At 40.5% G+C, this 23236-nt stretch overlaps 1 protein-coding gene and 1 non-coding gene across 7 annotated transcripts in view; one reads left to right on the forward strand and one right to left on the reverse strand.

Annotated features, from left to right (window-relative positions):
• The window catches only part of SDK1 (sidekick cell adhesion molecule 1), a 1057379-nt gene that overhangs the window by 581786 nt on the left and 452357 nt on the right, over positions 1–23236 (forward strand). The gene's annotated exons all lie outside the window — the stretch shown is intronic.
• LOC143667865 (U6 spliceosomal RNA) lies at positions 165–271 on the reverse strand. Its single transcript, XR_013168173.1, has one exon. It is a non-coding gene; the product is annotated as a U6 spliceosomal RNA (small nuclear RNA).

The following is a 23236-nucleotide window of genomic DNA, read 5'->3' on the forward strand; positions in this document are numbered from 1 at the left end:
TAGTTTAATATGTAAATTGAATGCAGAAGCAGTTATGAGATTCTAGCTGTCTTCTTTAAAGCCAAACATTAAAGAGCTCTGCAAAAATGTAAAACAATTCCATTCTCTTAAGTTTTATTTTTTATTATTTTTTATTAATCTTTCATTTTTTTTCTTCTTTTTTAAAAAATATGGAACACTTCACGAATTTGCATGTCATCCTTGCACAGGGGCCATGCTAATCTTCTCTGTATCATTACAATTTTAGTTTATGTGCTGCCAAAGTGAGCACTATTTTTTGTTTTTTAAAATGCAATTATTTTAGTAAAATGTTGTATAGGATAATATGTAAGAATTTATTCTTTTATTATGAATTGATGGAATTGTAAATGCCTCAGTTTAAAATGTTAATATAGTAAATATTAAAAGATATAACCAACATAAATACAAAATCTTTGGTGTTCTCAATAATTTTTAGACTGTTTGAGGATACTGAGACCAAAAACTTTGAGAATCACTGGTTAACCTATATTGGAACTTCTTATGAATGGAACCATACAGAATGTTTATTACTTTTTGTCTAAGGCTTATTTTATTCCAGATAGGTTTTTTTTAGATTTGTCTATTTTGTTGAGTGTTATCAGTATTTTGTTCCTTTTTATTGATCTGTAATATTCCACTCTATGAATACACCACAGTCAATGAACACCATTCTGATAAGGATACAGGATCTTTCTATTATTACTCCCCCAAAGATAACCATTTTTCTGACATCTATGAATTTCATGTAAATGAATCATAAAGTATAATCTCTCTTATGTCCAGCTTCTTTTGCTCATAGTGTTGTCCATGAGTTCAGTTGTGTTGTGTTTAATTCTATTTTTTATTATTTTTGGGGGGAAGTGCAGAGTCTGGGAATTGAACCTGGTCTCCCACATGGCAGTTGTGTTGTGTTTATTAGTGACTTGTTCCTTGTCATTCTTTTAACACTAGTTTTTATCTAGTGATCACCTATACCTCTCCTTTTTTCATTTTCATATAGAATGGCTTTTAATCTTATATTTCTAACACCCAGACATATTCCTCATAAGAAGGGGCAAGCTTCACTGTGCCTCCAGTGTAGGCATTTACATATTAAAACACATAGTCATTACAAATTTCTTTTAGTTCTCCTTTATACCAAAGTTATGACATTGCATTGAGTTTTTTTGAAAATTAAAAGTCTAGGCTGGTTATTTTATCTATGAGTTTCATTTTAGGAGAGTAAATGGAATATTAATCAATATTTGTGGTATAAAAGGGTTATTTTGCCCAACAGTATTGCGAATACTGCCTTAGATCATGTTTTAAAGCATTTATTCTCTCCTTAGCTCATCATCCTCACTGCAATACATAACCTGGTAACAATAACATTACAATGCAAAGCATTAATCATTTGCCTCATAGCATATTTTTGATAAGTATATCATTTAATTAAAAAAATGGCATTTTTCCAAGAGATGACATTTCTGGCCAGTTGGCCAAAATTTGCAGTGATGGATAGAAACTTCATGTTGAGGATTGCCATCTTGAATTATGTGCAAAATTCTAATATTGATTTATAGAGTATATTATTCTTGTTGCATGTGATTATATTTATCTACTCAATATCTCATTTGCATTGGTTAATGTAAAATAAGCAAACTAGTCATCCATTTTTCTTAGTCTGAACACTTTCTAAATTCATGCCACAGGAAGTTCTTTTATTCCAAGAACATGATACAAACATCATTGATTGAAAATTATATTGTCTTTTTTTTTTTTTTCTTGCCTTGGCACATAAGCAAACTAGTAGATAGAAGTGAGGTGTCTGGAATCAGACTACCCTGGTTTTTATCCTGGTTCTACCAGACAGGTTACCTTTCTGTGTGCCTTGATTTCTTTATCCATATAATGGGGGAAGCGGTAGTATCTACCTTATAGTGTTGTTTTGATTAAATGAAGTAGTACAATGTGAAACATCTAAAATAGTACCTGGCTTTTCCTAAGTGATAAAAAGAAGAAAAGCTTTTAGTTGTTACTAGCTATTATGACTTTAGAAATAACAATAAATGGTGTGATTAGGAATTTTGTTCCTCTGATGGAAAGGATATTGTAACTGAGATTATCTTGATTGCTAAATCATTAGATATTCCTTTTGCTTTCTGGTACATTGGAATAGACAGAGGGAAACTCCTGAAATCCCTAAATTGTAATCCAGCTGCCTTTATCTCTGATAATGATTGTTTAGCTCTTATATTCTGCTGTTGTGATTGTTTAAAACCTTGTGAACTAACCCTTCATCCAGTTACCAGTTTTTCAAGTTTAGAGTCTCGTAATCACTAAAGACAGCCCCTAATGTTTATTAATGAGGGGTCTTGGGTCAGCCCATGACTAACCACCTCAAGTCCAAAGTTATCTTACTAACCAAGAAGGGATCTAACCAATGTGGGCCCACAAGACATGTGCAGTAGCTTAGACTTCAACCTACAAGTCACCTAGACCTCATTCTACCATTTTCTTACACACATTCTGTACGCATGTAATCAATCTACACATGCTCAATAATTAGATTACCTCTAGTTATGTCATTGAGGGACACTGTGCTCATTGTCCTAAACCCTGTCCGTCTTTTTCTCTAATAAAACTATTAGAATTACTGCAGTTTAGGGAGACAGATTTTGGGCTGCTAGGCCATCTGTTCTCCCACTACGTACCTAATAGTAAATTCTCTCTCTCTTTGGAATCTGGGTATCTCAGGAATTGGTTATTGAACACATCAGGCAAAAGAATCCACAGCTTTTGTCCAGTAACAGGGTGAATGAGTAATGATCCCTCTGCAGAGCCTCCATTTGGGACGAGGATGCATCCCAAAGTGAGTTATATTTACATGCCACTCAAGAGAAGCAGCAGTGTCAGATGGAGCTTTGGGTTCCTGTGGGATAAGTATTTGGTAAGGCCTCAGGATTTAGACATATTATTAGGACAAATCAAAAGATGAAGGGTATCTCCCTTTCTAAGACAGTAGAGAATGTGAGTAATTAGCAACGTTTTTGAGAAATTTGAATGAGGATGGAATAGACTGGGCCTCAAGGGAGGTCTTTTTTAGAGAGGGAGGTGTGCTTCATGGGTTGAGGGGTGAGGATGGCAGGTAGAGAGTAATGGAGAAGGCTGCAGAGGCCACAGTAATATACAACACACCCGGGGCTGCTGATAGGACAGGTGGAGACTGAAACTTGCTTCAGGATGTTGATATAGGGGCAGAGGTGAGGGCTTGAGGAGGTGAAAAAAGATCTGAAATTATTGTTTAGGGAAATGGGAACAAGAACAGACCAGAAATACGTGATTTTTTTAAAAAGTGCTGGGTGGTGCCGAGAGCCTACTAAGGTGGGAGACCTCATAGATGAGTATATGGGTAAGTTTTTTTCTCTTTAATTTTCCATTGCTTTTATCGATATTGCTTATTTTAATGCACACTGAAATTCTTAATAGCTAACACCCTGCGCCACTGACTGCTGGGCACTGCTCTGGATTAAATACTTTACAGACACCAGCACATGTAATCCTCCAACCTCCCCCAAAGACAGCGATGCTATCCTTGTTCTTACTGCACAGATAGAAGAACAGAGGCAGTAACAAGACGTCAAGTCACAGGCCTGAGTGCACATGGTCGGGGTGGGAGCTTGGAGCCAGGCCTAGGCATCTGAGTCCCCTGTCCTTGTGCTTAATTACTACCATGTGCTGCCCCCAAAACAAAGAAACAAGCAAGCAAACAAACAAAAACCAGCAAGACACAGTTCTAGTTTTCCTTCTTCCAAATCACTGCTTGGTCACATAATGACTTTTTACCATGCAAGAAAGACACACAATTGTTGAGCACTTACTTTGAGCCAGGTGCTATTTCAAGCCATTTCCATTATCTTCTCTTTTTAATCCTCGCACCTGTGGGGTAGATACTCTTATTATCATCCCTGTTCATATATATGGAAACCGGGTGGGCAATAATTTGCTCACGGCCCTTAAGTAAGAACTATAAGTAAGATGTGAGCCCAGGTTCTGTGATTGCGACACTGATAGTCACTCGTCAGAGTCCCATTCCCTTTTGTTAGTTGAACTACCAGCTTCCTAACTGCATTTACCGAAACACCAGGCCTAGGCTGTCTTTTTCTGTTGATAGGGGGTGTATGTCATAAAACGCCCCACCACTGTATTCTTCCAGGTCTGACTTTCTAACCAGTCCACCTCCCTGTTTCCAATAAGCATTTGTTATTGCTCACGAGCCTGTAGGTCATATGCGTGGTTTTCTGTTCTTGGCTAGGCTTGCACGTATTTATGGTCAGCTGTAGGTCAACTAGGTGGCTCTGCTGATCTAGGATTGGGTTTTCTCACATGTTTGGGGATCGGCTGGCTATTGGCTGATGCTTGGCTGGGATAGCTGTGCTCTCGGCTGTGTGGTCTGTGTTTCCACAGTAGGCTAATCTGCTCTGTGTGGCAAGTGCAGTGTTCCACGGGAGTGAGGAAGGGCACAAGGTCTCTTGAATTCTGGGTTTGGAGCAGGCACACCACCACTTCTGCTGCATTCTGTTGGCTAAAGTAAGCCACAGTACCAGCCCAGATGCAAGGGGAGGCAAAACCGACCCCACTTCTGGATAGGAAGAACTTCATATTGCAAAGGGCACAGAATCAAGGGAGGGTGAAGAATTGAGGCCATTTTGTAACATACTGACCTCCCTGTCCTTGCACCCATGCGTGTGGTTGGGTCAGTCTCCTAGGTCAGTGCCTCTCACCTGAGACTATCTCCTGGGGCATTTCTTTTTGCTTTGGACTGTGGAGTTTGGTTTTGAACAATGCCATTAAGGCCACCCATCATGAAAATTCATATCTCTTAACTTCTTAGAAATAAGTATCTTTGCGAGAATTTCTTGACACTTTTCTGCATCTTCAAGGAAAGTATGTGTCTTTTTTTTTGTACGCTCTGTGGTAGGAGTCACATTTCATTCTTTTTCCATGTGTATATCACCGTATTGCAGCACCATTTGTTGAATTTTTATGTTGTTTGGTTGGTTTTTCATTTGTTTGTTTGTTTGGAAAGTGCATGGGCCAGGAATCGAACCCAGGTCTCCCACGTGGCAGGTGAGAATTCTACCACTGAACTACCCTTGCACCTGCTATATCATTTTTACAATCTAAAAAATAGAAGTTAATTTTTTTAGGTTTGATGGTTTTTCTTTGGAATCCTACTCTTTGCCTAGCAGTTTTTACTTAATTTGTGGAATAAATATCCACATTCCCAGAGCCTGACAGACCATGATGTGACTAATGTGGAATAGGGTTGTTAAATTATTCAGCCCAGTCTTTCTTCTGTGAGGGAGACTTCTGTTTTTCCAGTGAGTGTTCGGTGGAGCGTCATTGAAGGAGCAATTGGAAGGCTGTCTTGTGAAGAAGCAGCTGTTGGCAGCAGGCTCAGCTCCTGTTCTGGGAGAAAACCACCTTTCTGAATCTTCAACCTCTAATTTTTTGGAATTAGAACCTGGGTCATTGTCTGACTTGTGCCAGTTTTCACTTCAAATGAGAGGTTTTGAAATAGCTCAAGGTGTCTGTTTTTATGAGCTCCTGATATTGGGTCTCCACTGTTTTCGTCTAAGTTCCACTAAGCCATACCCTACACAATTGTCATTTTGTTGACCCAGAACAATTGAATATGTCAATGCAGTACTTTGTATTTCACCTCAGGTGTTCTGTGGTTTTTATTTCCACAGTATTCAGCACCACTATTCAACAGACAGTGTCAGGCTTTTGGGGTCATGAATATGATAAGTGTTTAGTCAATAAATGTTTGTTGAATGAATCCATGAGTGAGTGTGTGAGTGGTATGTACTGTCTTCAGGAGAGATAAGCAGATAGTTTGAATTCAGTGTGAAAAAGACAGGAATATATGTACGTACAAGGGAACATTTGTTTTTCAGGTACAATGTACTTACACTCAGCTTCCCAAATGTATACTGTAACGATATCCTGCCAGAGTTATGGATGGATAATTTAAAGCCTCTATTATAATCACTTGAACAAACTGTGCAGGTTTCTTAATCTCATTTGACATTTCTACCTCAATGTACTGAATCTGGCCAATCCCATTGTAATGGAACACTTTTCTGTCGTAACTTGCCTCACCTGTCTCACCTTGTTGTGAGGAGGTTTAAATGAAAATTATATGTGAATGTGTATAAACCACTATGCAAATGTAATAGTTTTTAATCATTACAAAATAGGTTAATGGCCCACAGTAAATGTCCTGAGAAGCAACCACCAGAAAAGAGAAAAGGAAATTTTTTGTTAATACTTTCTTTCCTGGAAGAAGTAAAGCAGAGATCTAAATTGTATCCCAGTAAAATGAATCTAGAAAGACGTTTAACAGAAATTGACCTTGGTTTTATTATGGAGACCTAAGAATGCGGAAGTCTTGTGTAACTCACCATGGTAACCTGTGGAGAACTGTATGTATCACACAGACCAGTGCCTGCCCCCGTGCACTCTGATCCTATAAGAGAGGTCTGTTTCCATTCCCACCACTTGCTCATTTTCATCTTTACTTTCCCAGATTCTCAGACACTTGCTTCCTCATTGCTAATCAGGATAATATTTCCCCCTAAAAATCTAGCGTGTAACTCTTTCTGGTTTTACTCTCTACCCCCTTGGCACTTACATAGGATGAAATAAAGGTATCAGTGTAGGACTCCAAACTCAGTATTACAATAAAGACACTTGACATTAAATGAATGTTTTAACTGCAGACCTGAACAAAATGCAAGTTTGATCTTCAAGTGACTTTTGTCTCTTTCTCTTAGATGGCTAGGCACTAATTTGCCTTTTTCAGTATGCTGCTTAATAGGTATTCTTAAGTCTTTTTTACAAGTAGTCTTATGTTTGAATAAAGCTTTATGGCTGTCAGAGTGTTTACTCATACAATCCATTTCGATCCTCACCTTGCAAGATAGTCTGGAGAGGGAGCCTGGCTACCATCGTACAGAAGAGGACATATCCTCTGATGTGGATTAGGGAGTCCGTGGTTGGGCTGGAGCTGGAACCAAAGCTCATGTCCTTGTTCTTACAATATGCTTCCTGCTGAGCCAGGCCACAGACTTCTAAAGAGCTCAAGCGCTCTCTGTGTCATCCGTAGCACTGGCGGCTACTGGCGTAATATCCGGCCCAGGGTGGGCACAGTTGTTTGATGGGCCACCATTTACATCTTTCCATGCCACACCACAGTGCACATTTTTATACTGTTTTGCAATAATTATCTGAGGCCGAGGAACTTTTCAGAAAGTTGTCCTCAAAGAGTTGTTAAAAAATATATATAGCAATTATGATGGGGAAGTGGCCTTTTTGCCCCCAATTCTTAGCAGTTATAAGCACCAGATTCCTGATGAGAAAGGGTCAGTAGGGAATGATGGACATTGTTAGATGGCATTTCCCCACATGATTTTAGTTTATTTAAGCAATTTGAAGGCTTTCTCAATTATTCGCTCCTCTTCTTTTAGGCAAAGTAGACATTATTTTGTCTGTACTCACGGAAATTGAACAGGGCCATGCATTTCCATGCCACCACAGCTATCATCTTGGTAACAGCCAGCAGAGCACCAGGTTAAAGACTTCTTTCTTAGCCTTCAAGCAAACCTTTGCTTTCCCTGTTAAGAAAGAAGGTCAATCTGAAGTCAGAGTTGTCTTTACTAACATTAATCCACATTGTAATAACATTTTCCCAAAGAAAATATGTCAGAATGAAAAAGCAAGGTAATATTATATTTTAGAAAATGCCCTTGTGGATTAGTAGATAAAAGTAATGCCCTTGCTAAGTGTTTTGGGCTTTGAACAAAAAGCCTCCTTGAGAAATTCCATTCCCCATTACTTGGTTCTTTAACCGGCTAAGTTAAAGTTCACCTTCTTTATCTGTTTAACCCTGACATATATGGTCATCGAATGCTTTTGTTCCATCTAACACTTATTCCTGCATATCTGAGCAGATAGCTTCCATGCATCTGTATTTATGCATTGACAATTTGAGTGTATATTTTTCATTTCATTATAGTCAAGTATATTACATATATTTCTAGTAGGTTGAAGTATATTTAGATCAAACATGAGTTTAGGGTGGTCTGTAAACTAAAATATATTTAATCTTCACAGAATGGACTTTGGCCAAATGGCTGATTTCAAACGTAAGCTTAGACAAAATGGTGAGTTCATAATTATTTAATGTAAACGAATAAGGTTGAAGGGCCCTGTGGGGTCGATTATTTCAAAGTGCTTCCGTGCTTACACATTATGAACGGCCTTTTCAGTAAAACTATATTCAGGTGGGAGGCTAGCTGGCAGCACTGTAAAGGACCTAAATGGTTTCAGACTAAAGAATCTGTTAGTTTGGTAGGTTTAACATCCTTGACACTTAATAGGATTTGAGATTCCATTGAAGCAGCAGCTTTTATTGCATGACACTTTAATTGAATGCCTTAGAGTAAAATGAAATTAACAAAGACAGTATTAAATTATGGATGTTCCTTTTTTATCATTTGGCTAAGAATTCTACAGAGTTTCTTTTCAAATTATATTATTTTAAATTGATTGATATGAAAAATAAATATACCATCTTTAGGATTAGGTATGCCAGCTGGTCCAAGAAGTTCTGAGTGGAATGAGTTTGGAAATGGGGTGCGTCAAACTGTCTTTCCCAAGCTCAGCAGGCAGGTACATTAGGGCCTGCCCTAAGCCCCCACTGCTGCCTGCAAGACGGCTGGGCTGATCTGGCTTCCGTGTGGCCGCAACGAGGGTTACAAACGATGCTGAAGACAGATGGGAGACACTGAACAACAGCCAGCTTTTGTCCTTGAAGTCATGCTCTTTTTAGGGAAGCGAAAACAAATGCCTGATACGTTTTATAATTGAGGCCAAAGTTAGCCAAATCTGACCTATTTAAAACCTATGAGTGAAAAAGTTTTCATATTTAGATGTTGATGTTGTTGAAATTGCCTCATTTCCCCTTAAAGCTATTTAAAATAAAAAGAATCTGCTGAGTCCAAAATTTAGAAAAGAATTATGTAATTAAGAGGCTATAGGCAATCTGCTTATAAAGTGTGAAAATGGAAAAGAAAATTTGGGAAACATTGACAATCACTTTTTTAGATTATTGGTGATTTATAAAAGTATCCTCTATAGGAGGGAAGGAGGGAAAAACAGAATAAAAATATATTTAGGAAATTATCCCAGAGGTATAGCCATTTAATTTGAAAATTATAATTGTCAGTGATTCCAAGCACCCTTCCATGCTCTCAGTCTAAAGACACTGTGGAAAGGGGATAGTTTCTTAAACATTTCCCAAGACATTCCGGATTCAGTTGCTGCTTTCCACAGTTATTGAATCTTCTGTCAGTCACATTGCTCAACACCCCCAACCTCTAAAACAACTGTGCATTTATTTTACTTCCCCATGCAGAATAGCGAGATAAATATTCCTTGAGTAAATGTGATTATTTCAAACTAACGGTTTTAGTGAATGACATAGTTTTATGAGGTCATAAACTAATGTTAAATAATACAGTTGTGGATGTGTATAGAACATGCAGATGTGGCCTTTTTCAAAATAAGAGAGGCTGACGTTGCAGTGGAGCACAAAGAGGGCAGGATTTTCCTCAAGCACTCCTAGTTTATTTTTCCCTTCCTTCCTTTTGGGCCCTATGGGTCTGTCTGTTGGTTTCCCTTTCTTCTCCTTCTCTCCCTTCCTTCCTTCCTCCTTCTAGTTCAAGGTATTTGTATGCTGGAATAGCATGTCCAGGGCTGCCACCATCTGCATGCCTCATCAGTAATTGCTGCTGACCACTTGCAGTGTTACCGGGTTTTCTAGTGAATGCCGACTCTAGAATAGGAGGATCTGGGGGATTTATAAAATAGACCACCTGAGGACATTTTGTTGCTTTTTTCCTTTTGCCCAACTGAAAACATGGTACATAGTTTTGAGTTCAGGATCTTAAACTCTGTCCTAGTGACGGTCTTATGTTAAACCCATAGGTAGGAGAGGAAAGTTATAGGTCATGCCCCTGGGGGCTGTAAAAGAATGCAAAGGAAATGTAAAGCATACTTTAGAGGTCTCCTGCTTCATGGCTGCTTCCCAGCTCAGTGGCGATTCTGGAAGTTCAGCACTTCCCATCTGCCTGGGGACAGAGAATTCTCCTTGAGTCCTCAGCCCTCCAGTGGAGAGGAATATGGGGGCTGGAGGAGAGAAAAGGGGCTTTCTTACCTGTGCCTGGGCTCTTTATGGTTTTCTCTTTATTTTATAAATTAAAAAAAATTTTTGAACTTGCAGAAGTAGTGCTAGCTACAACTGGGACCCCACAACTCCCTTCGACTCTTCCTGCCCATCCACTCCCTCAGAACACTTTGATTCACATAAAATAATACTCCAGAACTTCCATGTCTTCCTGTTTTAAAAATAACAAAGAAAGTAGGAGGAATAGATTAATAGAAGAGGAAACACTCTTCTCTCTCGGCTCAAATCAACTGGATGGACATCGTTTCCCTCCGGACAAAGGCCACAGATTATTTTGCCCAGTGTGCTCAGAGTGACCAATTCCTAAGACACCTGGGTTTCAAAGAGACAGAGAGAGAGTTTATTACTAGGCACATAGTAGGAGAACAGATGACCTAACTGCCCAAAATCTGTCTCCCCGAACTGCAGCAATTTGGGTAGTTTTATTAGAGAAAAGGTGGGCAGGGTTTAGGATAATGAGCACCATGGCCCCAGATCATGTAATTAGAGGTGTTCTGATTATTGAGCATGTGCAGCTTGATTACATGCTTAGTCAAAGACTGTATGAAAGAAAATGGCAGAATGAAATCTAGGTGACTTGTAGGTTAAAGTCTAAGCTACTGCACCTATCAGATGGGCCCACTTTGGTTAGATCCAGTCTCAGTCATCAAGATAATTTGGGACTAGGGGTGGGTTAGTTCTGGGTGGACCCAACACCCTTCATTAACAAACGTTAGGGGCCGTCTTTTAATGATTACAAGGCTCTAAAGTTGAAAAGCTGGATAACTAGGTCCAAATGAAGGTTAGTCACAAGGTTTTTACAATTACAGGGGCAGAAGATAAGGGCTATACAACCGTTATCAATGATCAATTCAGAGATTTCAGGTATTTCCCTGTCTACTCCAGTATGCCAGAAAGCAAAAAGGAATATTTATATCAAAATCATCCCTTGAATCCTGATTTCTCAGTTACACCTTCATGGTAGCTGACTTAAACATCATTTATGTTTTCAGGTTGCAAATAGGAAATGTAACTTTTCTTGACAACATATTCATTATCATTAAGACTCTTTCATTCCAGAAATGACCTACAATTGAAAAAAAAAATCCTGTAAGGGAAACTTGTCTGCAGTGGAGTGTTGTCCTTAATCTTCTTTCTTCTTTTACCCACTTAATTGGAATTTCCTTGCATTGTGTGCATTATAATTATGATTGTCAAAATTCTTTTTTCTAAACACATGCATCTAAATTCTGATTAACTCAGGGAAACACAAAGAAAATTGTTCTTTCATTTGCAGAAGTGAGTATTTATTACATTTGCAGAAAGGCTAAGGTGGTAAAGCACAACAAAGGAAAAACCATAGCAATGGAGACTTCTGGATCCCATGTGTTCCTTCTGACATTTAACTGGTCTGCAGAACATCTTCCGACCCTAGAGGTGATGATATATAAAAATAAGAAATACCTGTGAAAACCAAGTGGAATTCTATAAAACCATTAGTTTTTTTCTAAGGCAGTACTTTAAAGTCTCTTCTATTTCCCTGAATTTCTGTATCTTAGGGATTCTCAAAGTATCTTTTTGTGTTAATATTAAGAATCATGCCTATAGATGATGATTCCTTTTTTTGTAGCTGGCCTGATCCATAGTTTTGTCCTGTCTTTATTTAATATTGACCAGTTTCCCACAATAAAATCAATTCAGAAGTGCACTCTTGAAATCCCTCTGAAGTTGACCTACCTGAGAGAAATATAACGTGTCTGCTCCCCCTCTGTTGTCCCTGGTACATTTAGTAACTTTGTGAATCTGTAACTGCATCAAAGCCTTTGTAAACATAAAAGGTCATTTGACTGGGTTCCTGTGCCCGCAGCACCACTGAAATTTTATCTGCTGTCAGTGTCAGTTGCAGATAACACAAAAACTTCTCTCAATAGCCTAAAAAGAAAGGATTGAACATGAGTTAGATGCTCATAAAAGCAACCAAAGGACTGGAGGGGCAGACTCTGTCTGGAGGCTGGGAATGAATCCCAGGAGGTTGGCAAAGAGCTGGCACTCTGCAGGCAGTGGGATCTCCATTCTGACATGAGTGGGCAGTCTGACAACTGCAACATCCACTGTTGTCTCAGGACCTCACTCCAGCTGCCAAGATCTGGAAGCAGCCACCTCTGCAACTGCAGGCCAGAGCAGTGCACTGCAGGTGCATTGTCCCCAGCAGAATGCTCTGCCTCTTGACAGCACAGGACCCATGACTGGCATCTCTGTTACTGCCACTGAACACCCAGACACCTCCATTTCTGGGTTGGTCAGGAGAAACAGTGGGAACATGCACTTCCCTTCACTTATTTCTCCCTCCCGTAATCTGCAACAATGCATGTTGTGTGACTGATGTGAGAAACCTCATAAAGGAATCTGGGAAACGTAGTCTGTAACTTTCCAGCTTCTAGCAGGCTGTATGATCTGCTGTAGGGGGGTTGGGATGGAGTGGAGTAAACCAGGTTGCAGTGCTACCACTTTGTGTGCTTTTGAAAAGGGATTAGTTCTAGCTGGCAAATAAGGCATGTTTGGTAACATTCTTTTTCGTTTAGAATCCTTCTGTGTGCTTCAGTGTTCTCTTGCTTTTGTTCCTATACCTTTAGCTTGCTTGTCTGGTGTATCAAGGCAGAGCTCTCCTTGGGCCCCTCAGAAGGTGCTGCTGTTTGTGGATGTACATCTCCCAGTGCCAGGCGAGGAAGGCAACTCAGCCCTGACTGTTCTGGCTGCAGGGCCCTTGGTAATTCTGGGAATTCAGCCTGGGACTGGGGTGGGGTTGAGAGGTGGGACTGACCTATTTGCTAGGGCCTCCTCTCTGCTCTCTACACACAGGCTGTCACTGACTGACCTAAGAGCTGTAATAACCAGCTGTTTTCTGAGGGAGCAGAGATAGATTGGCTGTGCACTAGATGTGATGAAACTGTTTCTCAGGGATAAATCCTGAAAGAGTACATACCAGTTAACCCTTGGAAAGTCTGGTAACTAGGGAAATTATTCTACATTTTCTCTTTCAAGATTAATTATTTTAATATAGTAATTTTGGTGTTAGATTATTTTAGGAAAGTTAATGAGGTCACTTGTACATACTTTTCTCCATGAAAAAAGGAAAGTGATAGCATGTTAAAAGAAGTATTGTCTGGCTTCTGGTTAAACATAGCACACTTCTATCTCCTTTTCCTCCTGGCACTCCGTGAAAATGACAGAGAATAAGAAAGTACAGGCACAAGGGCCAGGGACTCAGAGAGGAGGCACAATGGACAGTAGGGGAGATGGTTTGAAAGACCTTTGGAGATGGAAAGCATGTGGAGGAGTGGAAACTGACTAGTAGAACAGATATCATTACAATCAAAGAGCCTGCAAACCCTGGAAAGCTCAAGAACAGGTAGCATGGAAGGTCTCAGTGAGGAGCAGGACTGAACAGGCAGGACTGGTGGGAAGTTTTCATATAGCACAGTCTTCCACGCGCCACCGATATCCATTCCCAGGATCAGATATTTACCCAGTGGAGAAATTGAGCTAGAGAGAGACTCTGCCCTCAGGAAGGCCAGCTGTAAGCAGAGTGTGGGAATGAGAGCATGAGGGACTGGGTGAGAGTGTGTACGCTGTAGGGTGGAGCGACCAGCCCACTTTTCCTGCCCTGCTCTCCAAACACCATCAACCCCATGTTTACATAGTCTGGAGACTTCTGAAGAGTATGAATGGACTCAGAGAAAAGACTTTCAGATATTCATAAGTGTCATTCAGGACAGCAGAAATCATACCAGTTATTTCAATCAAGAGGATTTAACATATGGTGTTGATTCCATAGCTGTTGGAAGGCTGAAAGGACAAAACGAAAATGCCAAGGTAACCAGAGCTGGTAATCACAGGGAGCATTGCCACCTCTAGGGCTGGGGGAAGGAAAGAGGTTGACACTTCCAGAACCCAGGAACTGGAAGAAAATTCCTCAGAGCTGGGCTCAGAACTCCAAGGAGGTGGCCCCTGCTGGAGTATCTGAGGGGCACAGTGGGCTTATTCTGAGAATGCCAGAAGAAGCTTGAGGCTGAGGCAAGTGCTAACACTGGAGCAAAGTATTGCTAGGAGGGCACTGCCCCTGCCAGGCAATGGGAAAAAACAAAACAAAACAAACACTCTCCCTCCTCTTGCCTTCAGGTCTCCTTATGGCTGCTCCATGGCAAGACCTAACAGGGAGCTGGCTGGCAAGGGAGCCTGGGAATCAGTCTGCAGAGTCCCAGCCCAGCGTTCCAGCAGGGCAAATCCAGCAAGGGTGGATTTGGAGCTGACAGACCTATCCAGAGGCAAAAGCTAAATGAAATGAGCAACAGACTTGAGAGGGATTGTCTCTGGAGAGGGGGGACTAAGGGATGGGAGGGGTGGGACAGGGTCTGCTGTGGCTTAGAGAGAAATCAGTTTATGGTGAAATAATTTGAGGATTCATAGTGGTCATAGGAGCTTTGATTCTGGAGCCTCCCTACTTGAATTTGAATCCCAGTTCCACCACTTACTAGCTCTGCGACCTTCAACAAGTTACTTAACCTTCCTGTCTCTGTTTCCTCATCTGCACCATGGGTCTGATAACAGCGCTTAGCTCATAGGATATTATGAGGGTTACTTACTATTTGTAGAGCCCTCAGAACAGTGTCTGGTATATAGTAAACATTACAGAAGTACCTATTAAAACAAAAACACCTGGAAGTGGCTTGCACCCTTAAGAGCTGAGGAGGTGGGCAAAACCAGAATTTAGGTGAGCAGAAGCATAATGTTGCTAGGTCAGTCCACCTAGTGGAACTCTGGGCAGTGAGTAGGACTGTCAGAAGCAGAAATAGCCCTTGGGATCTGGGGTTTGGATGATTTCAATGGCAGAGCTCCAGATATTGCAAGGAAATTGAGGCAGAAACCAATTCACGTGGACCTGGTCACCATGACGTGGGCATGAGGAAAGAATAACTTACTGGCAGCTGATTTTTTCTGTGGCTCCCCCAAGTCCATGGTCATGAGTCCAAAGCAGCAAAATGTTCTAGATCCTACTATCTAGTGGGGTGAGACTGCTAATATGATTCCTGTCTGGTCTTCATTTGCTCAAGACCCAGTCTGAAGCTGAGCATATGGCACTGGTGGGCTTCTAGGAGGAAAGTGTGGGGATGGGGGCACTCGATTCCAGGCACCCATTCAGTTGCAGGAAGCTTCCAATTCTTTCTCTCTGAAAGGGGAGTCAGTATTGAAATAGACCTTCGTGAAGGGCAGTGAGTCCAGGGTTTGCTCTAAAGATGAAATTCTCTTCTGGATCATTTGGCCAAATATGGAACAAAGCACTCAGATGACTGGCATTCCTTGAAACTCAGTGGAACCTGAGCCAGACCTCTTAGAACTGCCTGGATCCAGACCAGCCTGGAAACCCCACTGCCAAGTCCTATAATGGCCAAATTTTGACCTGCAACTGTCTGTGTGGGTGGTAGTACCAGACCCTTATCCAAAGAGCACCTGGGTACTTGACTTTATATGTTTTTATCCTTTCCCACCTTGCTTTCCTTTTCTCCTTTCGTCTTCAGTCCTTTCTAGTGAACACTGAATAATTATTTTTCTCATTTTCCTTACTACGATATATGTTTCTGAAGGTATGTCATGTCACTGTCTTATATATCTTTAGTTCACTGCTCCCCTGCCCAAGCAGGTCCAGCAAAGTACTGACCCATGTTAGTTGATGAATAAATGAATTACACAATTCAGGCCTCTTATTCCTTTTCCGGTTGCCTAACTGAATATTCCTTATCAGGTGCCTGGTAATTTCCTCCCTCTTTCCATCTATCCATCCCATCTGGTTCTCCATGTATCTCACTGTTAAGCTTGTCTACTTAACATGAGAGCCAGTGCTGGCTCCTGCTTAGATTACAATTTGCTGTAATCTCCAGTACACATTCTAGCCTAGTGTTTTAACGTAGAAAGTTTAATGACTGTGTTAGTTGACTCTGAAACAGTGAAATGTTAACGTTATAATAATCCAAGCCTTTCAGGTAAGAGTAGGGAAAGAAGCGTTTCACAATAATACTGAGAATTGTGTGGGTGGTGGTAGAGTAATGGCAAAAAGGTTAAAGAATTCCAGAATTCTACAAATGGAACTAGGACAAAATTAGGACCATTAAGAAGAGTGATACGTTAATGTTATGAAAAATATTTTACCTAAGTGTTCCTTAAAAAGCTACAGCTGAGACTTCTGGGAAGATGGCAGAGTAGGGGAGGCTGGTTTTACCCTTGCTCTGTGGAGCAACAAGAGAGGAGACAGAAAAACGGACGGGGTCTGAAATCCCAGGGTGGGGCGAGGTGAGTGATCCAAGAGGGTCCTAGGGTCTTTGGCATTTTGATGGGGAGGTTCTGGTGGAGAGATGCGGGACGATCAGGTTGGGGAGAATAGGGTGAACCTGTTCCTCTGTGACCCTGCCAGGGGCTGGGGGCAGAATGCAGGAAAGTGCAGATCCAAAGAATTAGACCATCCCTCCAATCCAACCTGTACCAGTATCCTGCTGGGAAGACCTCCTAAGCAGCTCCGCAGCCGGCAGCACCCGTGGGGAGCCCTAAGGTGCACCTAGCTGTCCACTGTGAAAAGCTATACCTGCTGGGCACTGGGATTAATCTCTCCCCTGGACGCTATGGGTGGCCGTCCCTTTGGGTGCTGTGTAAAACTTTGTGCACTGGCTTACTTTCCTGAAACCCATTACCTCCAGAGGGTTCCTAAGCTAGATAAGCCCTGAAACCCAGAGGGCCCAGCCTCTCCAACAGCATCAGCTAATCCCCATCCTCCTATCCTATATTGTCGACACCCCTTTTCAACCTGAAAAAGTTAGAAAGGGTATAGTCCAAAGATCCCTGTAGATTGGGAGAACGATCAAAGGAGAAGGAGGAGTTATAACAGAGAAGATAGGATTTAACAAATGAGTATGAGTACTGAATCACTATATTGATATATATAATATCAATATCTATATATATATAGATATTGATATCTTTTTTAACCTCCAGTGTTTTGGAGCAGCTAGAAGGAAAAATATGAAACTATGGAATGGTAACCTATACCAAGCTATGAAATATGTTCTATCCCTGCTTGTGACAGCAAAAAAATTAGTTTATTTTGTATGTATATTATATTTCACAATAAAACACGTTAAAAAGTTATAGCTACATGTAAGGGTAGTAGGTTCAATATTTTGGTCTGTCTATAAAAGACAAGTAATGCATTTCTGAATTTGAAGGCAGTTCTCCACTATTAAAAGATCATGTAGATTATTCATTTGCTTAGCTTTGAATATTCCTCTTTGGAAAAAAATGATCATTATCAATAATCACCTACACAGAAGAGAGGTAGAACAGCTATGCATTTGAAACTCTTCATGTCCTACAAAGAAACGCTTTCCTAGGGATTGACATGATTAGCTGAATATTTCAGCGCACAATACTGGCTCTTTTCAGCTTATGAAAAGCCTGTGAAAGGTCTCCTTCCTCCTTCACGTTTCTTTCTCAGTGTAAACGTTTAAGTAGACCCTTGAGCCTCTGCCCTTTACAGCTTTTGCATCCTTCTCATCTGTCGATTCTATAGCTATTGTCAGCAACTAAGCAATCTTGTTTTTCCTTTAGATTTGGAAAGCTATAACCTGTATCTTTTTTTAAACTTCCACTCTTCTGCCACTTAGCTGTTGGAAGCAAGGTTTAAAGTATAAATGGGGTGTCAACATTCAGAATACCGATTTCTTAATGGGTGTGTAGCGTGGTTATTCTGGGAGCACAGAAAGGAAATGGGCTCAATCAAGCAAGATGGGGTGGGGCGGGGGAAGCAGAATTTTTGTACAGTTGCATCCACTTTGGAAAACGTTGTTGTATCAGCCTAAGTCCAGCTAGGCCCCCCTGCCTTCTAAGTATTAAAATGGACATTTGTAGGCTGGGTACCTGGTTCTTGGAGGGGTCAGCTGGCCCAAGTGGGGGAACTGTGTAGTTGAACTTAGCATATGCCAAGTTTGGTGTTTGTTTTTTTGTTGTTTGTTTTTTAATAAACATTTTATCTTTATAAAATTTCTCCAGTGTGCTCCATGAATTAACTTTATATTTTATGATTTCACCTCTGTTAAATAATGTGTTATAAAATATTTTAGATAGGCAGTACAGCGGTGGCTCTGGCAGAATCTTTGCTTGCCATACTGGAGACCTGGGTTCGATTCCCGGAGCCTGCCCATGCCAATATATATATAAGATGTATGAAAACTAAAAAGGATAATGTCATGGGTGCCTGTGCACACATCTGGAAGCTTAGAGATGTAACACATTGCTGATCTGGGTAAAGGACCTTCCTGCTTCTCCCATCCCTCAAGATGTAGATACTGTCCTGAATATGATATTTAACATTTCTTATTTTAGCTGCTGCTACTGCTTCATCCTTTTTCTTTTTCTTCTTTGTTTTTACTTTAAAATGATTTTTAAAAATAAAATGAAATAAAAAAGCAAAGGCACGTGGAGCAAGGTCTGGGATATGCCCACACTCAGAGCTTGGGCTTGAGTCTCACTTCTCCATCTGATTGGCCATGAGGCCACCTGCTTTATGCCCTCCATCTCTGGCCCTATGTGAATTTTTGGACACTGAATTTGGCCTATGGAAAAGTTTAATAGACTCATTAATATGTTAACTATTGTTATTATTATTTCTTTTATATTATTAAGTATGAACTCTGTGCCAGGACTCCACTGGGCGCTCGGCGTGTGCCACCTCACTGACTTCACGGCAGTCCTATGGGGCATCTTTGCTCCTTCTTTCAGATGGGCCTCAGTGCCTCAGTGAGACCAGATAGCTGGTCCAAAGTTAGTGGCACAGCTGCCTAAGTCCAGGGTCTTTCACCCACACCAAACTCTGCTAGCACACAGATCACCTTTGTTAGGGGGGACTCCACTGTCCCCATCCTGCCATGCAGGTAGGTGGGACGACATGCTGTGGCTGGGAGCCTTTTCCTTTAGGAAAGCTGGGCAGGGTGCCTTGTAACTTGATGCCACCTCATATTCTGTGCCAAAGAGACCTGACCTCCGTGTACCCTGGCATTAGCCCTTCCTGTGCTGCTGGACAGGCCTTAGCTCAAGCCTTATGGATCATGTTGTGAGTTTGCTGCTGAGAGCAAAATATGAGGGGCTGCAAATTAGTATAAAGGGCATAGCTCTCCTTCAGAGATGGGGCCTGGAGCAGCGTCGGTAGGACGGTGGCCATATGTGTGGGATTTTCCCTTGTTGCCTCAATGTATCTAGCTGTTAAATATGTCTTCTAGCTGACATTCTTTCCCTTCTCTTAGTCATCTCAAAAAGTTAAATGACAGTAAATTGAAAAGTGACGCTGATGTGTTACAACCCATCATGTTGTGTTGAGAGCTGGGACCTGACTTAAAATGTGTCCCTCCTGAAGCATAAGCTCTAAAGAGTAGCTGCTGTTCTTCCACCATGGCAGAGCATGAAATGATGAGGTCTTAGGAACAGCTAGGGATCCATTGGTATTCTTCCTTGAGTCAGATAGTAAAATCTGTGAAATTGACCGATTACACTCAGAATAATAATAGTGAGGGCCATAAATCTAAACTTTTAGCTCTCATAAAATGTGTTTCTGAGAAGGTAATGATTCATGATTAGATGCACACACAGACATCACGAGAATGCTTAGAAATAGAATTCATAACCTTTGGCTTTAAAATTTAGACTGTTCTGTGAGCTCAACCAGCTTGCTCTGGAAACCAGTAAAATGGAATTCTACAATTTTGTGCAGTCTTCCTTTGAGTCTCTTGATTTGCTTAGAGCCATAAGTTCGGCTCATTGTGATATGTTGGAGAGGGAGAAAAAAGTTATTAAAGGTAGAAAATAGCTCTGTAAAATGAAAAAGAGAATCACAGTTGTATAGGCTCATAAAGGGAAGACTATTGGGGACTTAAGTGAATGGGATGCTGGGGAATTTATGTGCAGTGCCCATAGATGACTGGTTAAAATGGAAGAGCTTATATGAAGATGGAGAGGTTTCTTTGTGAAAATGATGTCTTAATCTGGAAGGTAACCATACATAGAAGGGAGTCTCAGAGTGCGGCTGGAGAGCCCACCTTTGCAGGACGCAGAGCTCCTTGAGGACAGGGGCTGCCCATCCTCATCACCTGCCCAGCACGGTGCTGGGGCCAGTCAGCCTTGACCTCTCCCTGTGACACTGCACACCAAGTCCAGGACAGCCTGCCGCCCTCACTTGCAGTCTCTCTCCAGGATTAACCACTTCTTACTGCCTTGGCCTGTACCACCTTCTCCTGTGCAGCTCTGGGTTTGAGGATAAATGGTATGCATTGTTTTCCTTTCATTAATTACTTAAATGAATTTTGTTTTCTTAACAATTTTTGTCAGTTTGCCTTCAGTTTTCTCACTTTTAAAACATGAACTGAAATTAGTCAAATTTATAAGCTCTTCATTAATTATTACATAGATTTTACATTTAGAAAAATATGTTTACATTCAGAAGCAAGATAGGCACTTAGCCAAATTTTATTTTTGCCTTGTAAAGTTAATTTTTTTAATTTAATTTCTTTAAACATATACTGATATAATCATCTAAATAAATGCATAAATGTGATCATATATATTTTTTTAAAGTTCAGACAGCCCCCCTTTTTTGGGGGGAGGCGGATATATGAACTGGGAATTGAACCCAGGTCTCCCACATGGAAGGTGAGCATACTACCACTGAACCACCTATGCACCTAGTTTTTCCCTTTTCCCTTTTTGTCCCCTACCTCTCTCCTCCTTTGCCTCTCTTTTCTTCCAGCCCATGTTAATAACCTAATATGTACTTTCCTTATTTTTCTCCCTAGTCATATGGTCCATATAGACATGTGTATGGGTGCATGCTTGTCTAAATCTTACTTTTCATATTCAGCAATACCTACAAAAACTAAACTCAACTTGCATAATTCTAATTCATTCTTTTCAAAGGCTGTGTAATATTTCATGGTGTATATGTCATAATTCATAAACTTTTTCCCATAATTTCTTTTCCATTGTAAAATCCCATTAGAATGTTATATTATTATGTTGCATGTGAATTTTAGATTACTGTATGGCATGTCTAATTATTTTTTTCTAAATGGCTGCCAGTATTTCCATGGTGATAGGTTGAATTATCTATTCTTGCCCTAGAGATTCATAGCTTTCTTCATTATATATTCATTATACTTCTATACCAGGTCTCACTTGAGGCTCTCTATTCTGTACCAATGCCAGCTTTTTGTAGTTATTCTTATGTTAACATCATTTTTAAAACATCTTATTTTGAAATAATTTTAGACTTACATAAGAGTTGCAAGAGAGTTCCTGTATTTGCTCACCCAACTTTCGCTAGTGCTAACTCACTTACCAGACTACAAAATTGACTTTGGCACAATAATACTAACTAAGCTAGAGACTCTGGATTTCCCTTAACATCCTTTTTCTGTTCCTGGATCCAGTCTGGGATCTCACATTGCATTCAGTCCTCTTATCTCCAAGAGTCTTAGCTGGTCTTTCATAACTTTAACACTCTTGATGAAGGTGGGTCAGTTCTTTGTAACATGTCACTTAGTTAGAGTTTGTCTGATGGTTTGTCATGGTTAGATGGGTCATGGAGTTTTGAGAAGAACACTGGAGAGGTGAAGAGTCCTTTGTATCTCATCCTCGCTGAGGGCACCTGCTGCCAGCATGACTCATGGTGGATCCTCAAACCCAGCACCTGGCTAGGCTGTGTGGGCAGGTGTCTTTCCTTCTTGTCCCTTTCCATGCCGTCTCCATCAGACGTGAGTCACTCAGTCCCTCACGCTCGGGAGAGAACTTACGCCCCACCTCCTGGAGGGGGGAATATCAAAGAATTTGTGGGATACATTAAAACCATCCCCCCAAATTGATAAATAGTTTGGGTAAATAGTTTGAGGTTATACACATACTCTGTTTCTTCTCCTTAACGTTTTGCCCACTAATTTAGCGTTTGTCAGTGGAGCTTGCCTGTAGTGCTTATTTCTGTGGATTTCTAATAGTGATTTTTCTATTTCTCTCACTCCTACATTTATTAATTGGAATTCTCCTATAAGGAAGTTTTGTCCCTTCTCTCTCAACTATTTATTATTCAATTATTTATTTATAAGAATATGGATTTAATATCAGTTATTAACTGACAGGACAATCTTTAGTCTCCTTTTTAAAGCAATTTTGGGGGCTTTATTATTTGTTTTATTCTTCAAAACTTCAAAAATATTTATTTCCTATTTTCTGAGAGTTGAATTAGGGTGGTTTTTATAATTTTGTTAAAACCTGCATCTACTCTAGAAGGAATTTATGTCTTTCTGACCCAGTAATTCTCCTGTCTAGAAACATGATGGGCTCCCTGTTTTCTGAACTATTCTCTTGAATCCCCTCCTGGCTCAAGACAAAATAGTCACCCTTTATTTATTTTAATTTTTTGCATGGGCAGGCTCTGGGAATTGAACCCAGGTCTCCAGCATGGCATGCGAGAATTCTGCCACCGAGCCACCATTGCACCACCCAATACCCTTTATTTTTAAATTGACAAACGTGGGTCCATAACTTCTCCCCATCCTTGCCTTACTATACATAAATTTCAAAATGGTAAATTTGGAACCGTGTGCCTTTGGTATCTATTTTAGCATTTACTTTACTGAATAAATGTCTGTAGCATGAATGCCTGGTTCATTTTTTTTTTTTCTGGTTTATTTCATATTTTTTTTCACATTTTCTTTCTGCTTCATGAAGGCACAGTTTTCCTTTCTTGTCTCCATGAGGTGGAACACCACACCTTTCCCAGAACTATATAACTATTTAGGTTACTTTTCAAGTTTCATTATAACTCTTATTTACATACAATGAAAAGCAGATGTCTCC

The sequence above is a fragment of the Tamandua tetradactyla genome, chromosome 23 (assembly GCF_023851605.1).
Source record: "Tamandua tetradactyla isolate mTamTet1 chromosome 23, mTamTet1.pri, whole genome shotgun sequence".
Taxonomy (NCBI): Eukaryota; Metazoa; Chordata; class Mammalia; order Pilosa; family Myrmecophagidae; genus Tamandua; species Tamandua tetradactyla.